An 8,683-nucleotide genomic window follows, 5' to 3' on the forward strand; every position below is an offset into this window, starting at 1 on the left:
GAGATTTAATAGATACTACATAGTTTTTGCCAACTGCAGGGTTATATTATGCATTGCCTTGCAAAAGCTTCATCAGCCAGCTTATCTGAACTACTTCAAAATAAGATTGATGATGATGATGGTGATAACAAAGGTGAAAATGATGATTTTGGTCAAGAATTTTAATTTTGTTGGTATAGGGAATGCCCAATGCGGAAACCGCCAGCTCTTTGGCATATAGTCTTAGGAAGTTCCTAGAGAGCTGATGAGATCTAGAGACTTGTCTAGGGCTACCCAGCCAGTTTGGGAATGGAAGCAAGACTAGAATCCAGTTCCCCTGACTCGGGGACCAACTCACTATCAATTATGCTATATTATGTCTCTATTATTATTCAGATAGAAGATATATGTTAGAATACATATGTATACATGCCTATATAAATCTTATATATGCCATTATACATGATATATTGATTATTGAATTACCTGGAAGCAGAGTTCCTTCATCACACAGCCAACCAAGGTTAAAAATCATCATAATCTGGGGAAATCATTCAGTTTGTTAGGAAAAAAAGGTTTTGTTTCAGCTTTGGTGGCTACAGAGCTGTCTATCACACACAGATGATGTCAGGCATCATATATGGGTTCCAGGATGATGAGAATTTTTTATGATTTAGCTTCCTTTATTAGAGTAAGTTGTTACAACATGATGACTTATCCAATAAATTTGTATTTGTATATTGCATCTATAATTAAACTTTTAAGACAGACACAAGAGTGGCTGAAGAAAGGTAACAGTTTCTGTTTAACAATACAAGGAAACTGCTCTCAGGGATTTAAGGAGGCAAGACTGACCTTGAGAGATTGTATGGACCCAAATCAAGTCAAATGAAATAAAGTCACTAAGACCGTCTACTTACTGCCCCTAAGTGGAGGTATGAGAAAGAACATATTTTGGATGATCATTAATTTAATCAATAACATTATCCCTGTCTACTAATGTTTCTTCCTAATTTCAAAGGTCACAATACATCTCAGAACAGATTTCCAATTCATCTGCTGTAAATTTTCTCATTTCCTCCATAAAAAGATAAAACCAAATATGAGGCAGGACTGAAAATCTGTTTTGCTGCATCCACATACTCCTCCCTTTAGAATAGCAACATTTAAAAAAAAACATTCATAGAAAAACTTCTTTTTGGCATAGTTTTCAGAAGCACTGATAGAATCAGAAATTAATTGATTAGTATCACACATACCAGCTGAAATGGTTGGGGAACTGTCCAGCTTGGAGGGAAGAGAAAAAGGTTGCTAACTAATCAAATCCACCTCCATCCTTTTTCTATGCATCTTTTGTTGCTTTGTTTTTGCCTTAGCCTTTTGCCTTTGAATTTCTTTCCACCCCACCCCACCCTTACCTTCTTTGATTCCAGTATTCCTTCTCCAGCATCCTGTTAGTGCTACAATATGTGCTTATGTGTTTATTTTCCATGTGATTTTTAAAAGTATCATTTTTTTTTGCATCCATTTATTTTCACATCTCTCTCTCTAAAGACAGAAATGGAGAAATTCTTTATTGGAACTAGAAAGCTGAGGCTCTGTCTAATCTCTGGTTCTCTAAACCATACCTACAAATGAACATTCTTTCAAGGTTCCCCAGTGGCAAAATAGCAAGTTGTGACTACTGCTTTATTGAATTGCCTGGGCTGTAATTGCATACAAGCAGTTAGCAATTTAGCTACTCTTATCTGGAGAACTTTCTGTTTGTTTAACTGTAGCCAAATAGTAAAACATGCTATTTCTTGCCATGCCCAATTTTAAAAGACTATTCTTTGACACAGTCCTTCTTGTTTTTGTGTTCATCTATGTCCCTGTTCCTTTTCTTCAGTGATGATTGGGTTCTCTTGCCTTGTACTAATAGGAAAGAAAACATTCATTCAGCCTTTGTGCTTTCCAGAGAGTAGTCTGTTTGAATTTTCCACAAATAAAGCAGGTAAAGATAATTGCCCAAGACATTTGTAATGTTCTTATGGCATAATTTGTGATCACAATTAGTTTCATCATTTTAATCTTCTTAAAGGTTTTCTTTCTAGATTGTTGCTGATATCCATGTGCATAATTCATCACAGGGATTTGTAAAGCCCCATTTTTCTTCAGCTAGCGCATAAGAAATCTATGTGCTGTTGGAAGAGGAATGCAAGTATCTTTTTTCAAACCCTCACAATGATTTTAAAGAAATCCCACTGTGCCAATTCAGTTATATGGAAGGAGATCAAGGATTACTTACTCATTTTGAGAGTACCTTGCTTATGCTGATGGCATGACATATCATTAACTTACAATGGTCATTTACAGCATGATAATATAAGCATAATAATAAAAACAAGTCCCATTTCTGACATTTATCTTTGCAAATGCCATTTGTAAGACATCCAAATAACAGTAATATAAAATTGTATTTTTGTCAAGCTACATTTCATTCAAGTTACATGAATATGAGAAGAGTAGATAAACTATAACTCAGTGGTCTTACAGTTTCTGATAACTATCACCTAGAGTTTACAAGTCCATTGTGCTCATGTCTCTTTGGTATCAACGAGATAATTTTGGCTAGAAGTGGCAGTGATGATTTAGTAGTAGAAAAAATTAATGATGGAGGCAACTTGAAGAACATCACATTATGGCCCTTGGGAAATTTTCGCATAATTGGCCAATGAAGGCCCAGTTCTTAAAGCAGATTTAATGTTTAGAGGATTATATGATTTAAGATTTTAGGCTTTTGCTGCTGCTGTTGTTGTTGTTAAATGATAGACCTGATTTTTTTCCCCAGTAGTTCTTATACTCTGTATGAAATTCTTCCAATCAATTGTAAAATCTCAATTTTGAAGGGAACTTAGGGATCATACAGTCCACTTCCACCTAAATGAGGAATTCCTTCTATAAATAATCTCTCCTACTTATGATCATTCAACTTGAACACCTCCAGAAATTGAATAGGTTTGTCTTTGGAAGTAATATTCTGAATGTTTAAGGTTTCTCTAATTGCTAGAAAACCTCTCCTTATCTTGAGTTAAAATTGTTTCCCTGTAACTTAGAATTGCATAATCATAGATTCTAAACTGGAAGGGACAAGAGTCTATCTCACCCAATCTTTTCAATTTATATTTGAGAGTACTGGGATCCAGAGAAGTGACTTCTTGAGACTATTTTCCTTCTTTCACTCTAAACATGGGAACAGAAAAAAATTGCTGGGTCTTGGATTATATGACTGAGTGATTCATCAAGATCAAATTTTGCAGGAGCAAGTAAATAATATGTTAGAGGAAAAAAAATTTTCAAGGTGAAGAGAATGAGAAAGATACTTGTATTCCAGTATAATGTTCTACACAAAGGGAAAAGGCTTTCCGGGCTTTCTAAGATCAGTGTTTGTTGTGGAATTTATAATTTTCTAACTATAAATTTAGTTGAATAAGGGTCTAGTGGAATATGATAGCCATGCTTTTATTTTTCATCTTTTCTTGATTTTTTGTATTGATGATTTTAAATATGTCATTTTCCAATGCCTTCCCCAGAATTTGTAAAGCAATCCCTTATAACAAAGAAAAGAAGAAAAATAGGTGAACATATCAAACACTCTGGCAATGTTTTTAGCATATTATAAATGTGATCTAACACATCTCTCTACAGAAGAGGGAAATATATTTCATTTCTGGTCTTGTGCAATCCAGATTGATCTTTACATTAATTTGCATTCTGATGTCTTGTATCATTTTCTTTTAAGTCATATTTATTGTGTATTCAGTTTTCTTGGTTCTTTATTCTTTATTCTGCATCAGTTCATATAAGACTTCCTAGACTCTCTGAATTTCTCATATTCCAATCTTTTATTTTTTTCTGATGACAAATTGCATAACAATTCTCCATAATAACAACACCTGACATCCTGATAATGCTTTAAGGTGGCAAAGAGTTTTACCTCTCTTGTCTCATTTGATATATGCCTGGAAAGCACCTTGTTAGAAGTGAGATTTCAAGGGAACATTTTGCTTTACCATATGAAATGTTTGATAGAGAGGGTGAAGTTGTAGATAAAGATCTATTTCAGAAGCCAAGAAGACTTGAGTCCATGACCTACCTCTGATAATATTGACTTTTAACCCTCAGCAAGTCTTTTAATCTCTTGGAAGTTGTAGAGAAGGCATTATCCTACATTGACAGAGATTTCCTCATCTCAGAGCTTTCTATATCGCTGAAATTACACGTCCAACCTTCGTCTTTATTAAAAGCTTCTAGTGTTGTTGCATGGCTGGAAGTCACAGAACAGTACAGTTTCTGAAGAATTAAAAAGGAGTAGCTGTCAAATAATAATGCAGATAATAGGTTATGTGTAGGGTGCAATGTCTCACTAATAAGAAATCCTGAAGAAATGGAGGAAAGGATGTCTGAAAAAAAAATATGGGCTAGTCATGAAGCAAGGGTAAAGGATGTCAGTGGGTTGTCCACTGCTCCACTGCTCCCCTTGCAGATTGAAGAGAAAGCAAGGAAGTCTCTCAGTATGCTGGGTGGACTTCCTGCAATGGACTAATGAGAATATATAGAAAAGTATTACATGAGATGGGCAGACTTGTATTATTGCAATCTCTATCACCTTGGGGCATCCCTACTGATGAGAGTGCAGATTCATTAGAGTTTTGGAGAATCTCATTCAATCCTTACAGTAAGAATCTGAAGTGGGTACTTTGTTATTTGTTGTTCAGTCATTTTCAATCATGCCTTAATATTCGACACCCCTCCCCTCCAGTCTGGGGATTTTCTTGGAAAAGATATTGGAGTGTTTGCCATAATCCTTCTCCAGCTAATTTTACAGATGAGGAAATTGAAGCAAATAGAGTTAAGTAACTTGCCCAAGGGTCTGAGGTTAGATGTGAACTCAGGTCTTCCTGACTCCAGGTCCAACTCTCAATCCACTGTGTCACATAGCATAGAAGAGGAAACTGAGACCTAGAGATATTAACTAACTTAATTTATTCTTTTTTTTGGAAGGCAATTGGGCTTAAGTGGCTTGCCCAAGGCCACACAGGTAATTATTAAGTGTCTGCGGTCAAATTTGAACTCAGGCCCTCCTGACTCCAGGGTGCCACTTAGCCACCCCTTAACTAATTTAATTAAAAATTTCAGAGGTGGTGTTTGAATGTAGGTCTGTTTTGATTTCAAGTCCAGTGCCCTTGCAACTATACCCAACTCCCTCTTATTTTCATATATTGACACACAGATCCCATATATTGACCAAACACTTATCACCCAGTTAGTTCTCAATTCCAAATGATTCCTATAATTTGAAAGAGGCGGACATGTAATCATAGTTCTAACAAATGGACTGAATGTTTTTTCTTTATATACCTTCTAGAGTAATGGATTTATATGACTAGTTCTATGATTTGTGATTTCATTAATGTGGAATCCCTTTCCACAAAACAAAGCAAAGTTTTTTTGGTGACATTATTTTGTTCAGCCTTGAAATGACCCTCCCTGAACTTAGAGTCTATAAATTGTAGATATGAAACCATCTTCAAAGCTTTACAGGTTTGGTAAATGATGCCAGAGCTTAGACTTCAAGGATATAGCCTTCAAGATTCCAGAACCTCCTTGATGTCACTATGAGACATTGGAGGATGATCTAATAGGAGAATGACTAGACTTAATCTATGATATTAGGGAATAAATAAGCTTCATCTTTATATGCCATGGATAAAGTTTTAATGGGAAGACAAAAGATACCAAAGCTAATGCCAGATTGCTATGGAGTAGAATGTAAAATTTATATTCTGACAAAAATTCCAGAATTCTATTTTGAATTTCCAGGGGTAGCACCTGTCTCTAAAAGAGGGAAATGTTCAGATATACCCATGAACCAAATGTTCTTTGTGGATAATCTGACTCTCCTTCCCTCCTGCAAAGCTTTTGTTTTCTAATTCTTTCTCTTCAAGCTTAAAAACAAACCCAACAGCAGGTTCTTTACAAAATTTTTTAAAGTTTAATCTATGAAGTTATTTTAAAGCAGGGATTCTTGACCTTTGGTGGACCTCTTTGTAAAGCCTATGGACATCTTCTCAGAACAGTATTTTTTTTTTTTTTAGGTTTTTGCTAGGCAAACAGTGTTAAGTGGCTTGCCCAAGGCCACACAGCTAGGTAATTATTAAGTGTCTGAGACCGGATTGGAACCCAGGTACTCCTGGTGCTTTATCCACTACGCCACCTAGCCGCCCCCTCTCAGAACAGTATTTTCAAATGTATAAAATAAAATACATAGAATTACAAAAGAAACTATATTTAAACATAAAATATATTTACATATTTTAAATATAAATATGAATTTATCTATTTTAATATAGTCTTATACATATATTTTAAATACCAAGTTTGCAGATCTCTGCTTAAGAACTCCAATATAAACCATCCAGAATGAACTATTCTAAACAGGTATTATTAATTTTGTTCTAAGTTGAGGGTATCCAGAATCTATGTGGAATTATAAAATTATTTAATTTCTAGTATAAATTTAAACATACTTTAAACAATTTCAAAACTTATTTAATTTGAGTGATCCAATGAAATGTTTAAACTTCTCTATCAAGGTGGACAATCTTAGGCAAATTAAAATTCAGATGATGATACACAAAGTATTATGCTGCTAAAGTAGGCCATAGCCATTGCCATCAAAGCCAGTTTCTCAATAGCTTTCCTCTGACTGCTAAAAAGATTTATAGCATGCGTTTAAAAAAAGATAATGACCTCATGTTCAATTTAAATCTCTAGCTTGTGAGAATGTATCCCTGCCCCACCCCCAGTTCTTCTTTCTTCCCTAGAAAACAATTACAGTAAAGCATCATAATGTACCTTGCTATCTTATGGATTTAATTATAGAACAGATCAAATTATGTTCTTCTTTTGCATCAGTAGGTGCATACATTGTGCTGCAACACTTGAAGTCTGGAACCTAGACGTTATTGAGCTTGGTAAACTGCAAAATAGATTATGAAGAGTCAGACATACATGAAACAACGCAACAACAAATTTGGGGTTATACATGGTTCTGAAATAATTCGATGCTGACACCACTAAATTGCAAGAACTAGCTCACTTTAGCAATATAGACAGCCCCACCCTTATCCCAAGCCCAAAGGATTAGTGATAAAGCATACCTGATTCCAGATAAAGAATTGATATTGTTTGAATAAAGATGGAAGCATGCTATTTTCACTTTCTCCCCATTTTTTCTTTTAATTGAATCTTCCTGATTAAACATTAATATGAAAATGTTTTCCATAATTGTACATGTATAACCTATATAATTGCTTACCTCTTCAGAGAACAGAAGATGACCTATCCCAATCAATGTTAACTTTCTAAACAAACTAGGTACAAACATAAAAATTGGAATATATTTTAAAAGAAATACACATTATAGTTTCTACAGACTTAGACATGAGGTCATGAAACTTAATTAACTACATTTTTACCATTCTGGAAATGGTTTATATCTGTGATGTCAAAAAAGAGAGAATATTTCTTAGTCTTCTTTGGATGCCTTTTTATGTTGAGCTATACATAATTATATGAAAGTTCTTTAAGCTTTTTTGGATAGTCTGCCATCACCTCAGTTGCTCCCAAATCAAAAACGTTTTTGTTTTTCTGCTCTTCATTTAGCAAACTTATACTTGAATATGTGTCTCACATAGTGAAGTGATCAAATAAGACTTTTCTCATCAGCAATCTATCAGTCAGCCAGATGAGAAATTTTGACTTTTTGATATGCTCTGTAGCTCTTTGGTTTCAATATTAAAGAAGACATTGGAATTTCAAAAACTGCTCACAGATGGGCACAAAGGGCAAGAAACCAGTGTAGAACAGGCCAGGAATGAGCAGAACACATTGTAGATTGGGGAAAATGGTGATATCTGAATTCTCTTTGTAATATTTTTCTACAATTTCTATTCTGGCATTTTGTTCTCATTTCTATTGTGTTACCAACTCTGAAACTTTCTTAATCTACAGATTGCTGTTGACTTTGATATCAGTATTTACTGGAGAATGAGGAGAGACCTCAAAAACTTCCTTCAGTAATGGCATGCATTTGTCTTTCTCATTTTGGCTTCCTTTTGGAAATGTTGCCTCCAATTTGCCAAGGTAAGGTTCACTGTACTTCAAGTCAAAGGTGTTCATATTGATTCCGGTTGATTTCTTCAGATTTCCATTGAGTGATATCTTTTTAGATATGGTAATCGAATTCCAGCATATCATTTCCCATATTAACTGTATGCTGAAAGGCTACCATTGTGTTCTCCAAGTTCTCTTCAGCATCTCCATGGTGAGAGAAATGTTTACTGAAGCAATGCTGCTTCTTCCTCTGGTGTAGCAGGGTCAGGTACCTGAGTAGAAGGAAGGAGGTCACCATGTGGGTGACCACATAGATCCTCAGGGTGAACAGCTGGTAAATCCACACAACATGGCAGTGCCTCGGGTGCTTGGGTAGGGTGGGTAATTCCCTCCCAGTATGGCCCTCACCCCTTCCTCCCAACCCTGCCAGCTAGAATGGGAAAGCAGCAACAATACCAGACCAAATTTTTTTGAATCAAAAGGTCAGACAGGAGGATTAGAGGAAGGGACAGAAGGAAAGCCAAGACAGACAACAGGACATACATCA

The 8,683-nt window shown here is 35.3% G+C and overlaps 1 pseudogene; it reads right to left on the reverse strand.

Annotated features, from left to right (window-relative positions):
* Window positions 1-7,581: 7,581 nt before the first annotated feature.
* Window positions 7,582-8,434, reverse strand: LOC141494024 (lysophospholipase D GDPD1 pseudogene; annotated as a pseudogene).
* Window positions 8,435-8,683: the final 249 nt, after the last annotated feature.

Source organism: Macrotis lagotis, chromosome 7 (genome assembly GCF_037893015.1).
Source record: "Macrotis lagotis isolate mMagLag1 chromosome 7, bilby.v1.9.chrom.fasta, whole genome shotgun sequence".
Taxonomy (NCBI): Eukaryota; Metazoa; Chordata; class Mammalia; order Peramelemorphia; family Peramelidae; genus Macrotis; species Macrotis lagotis.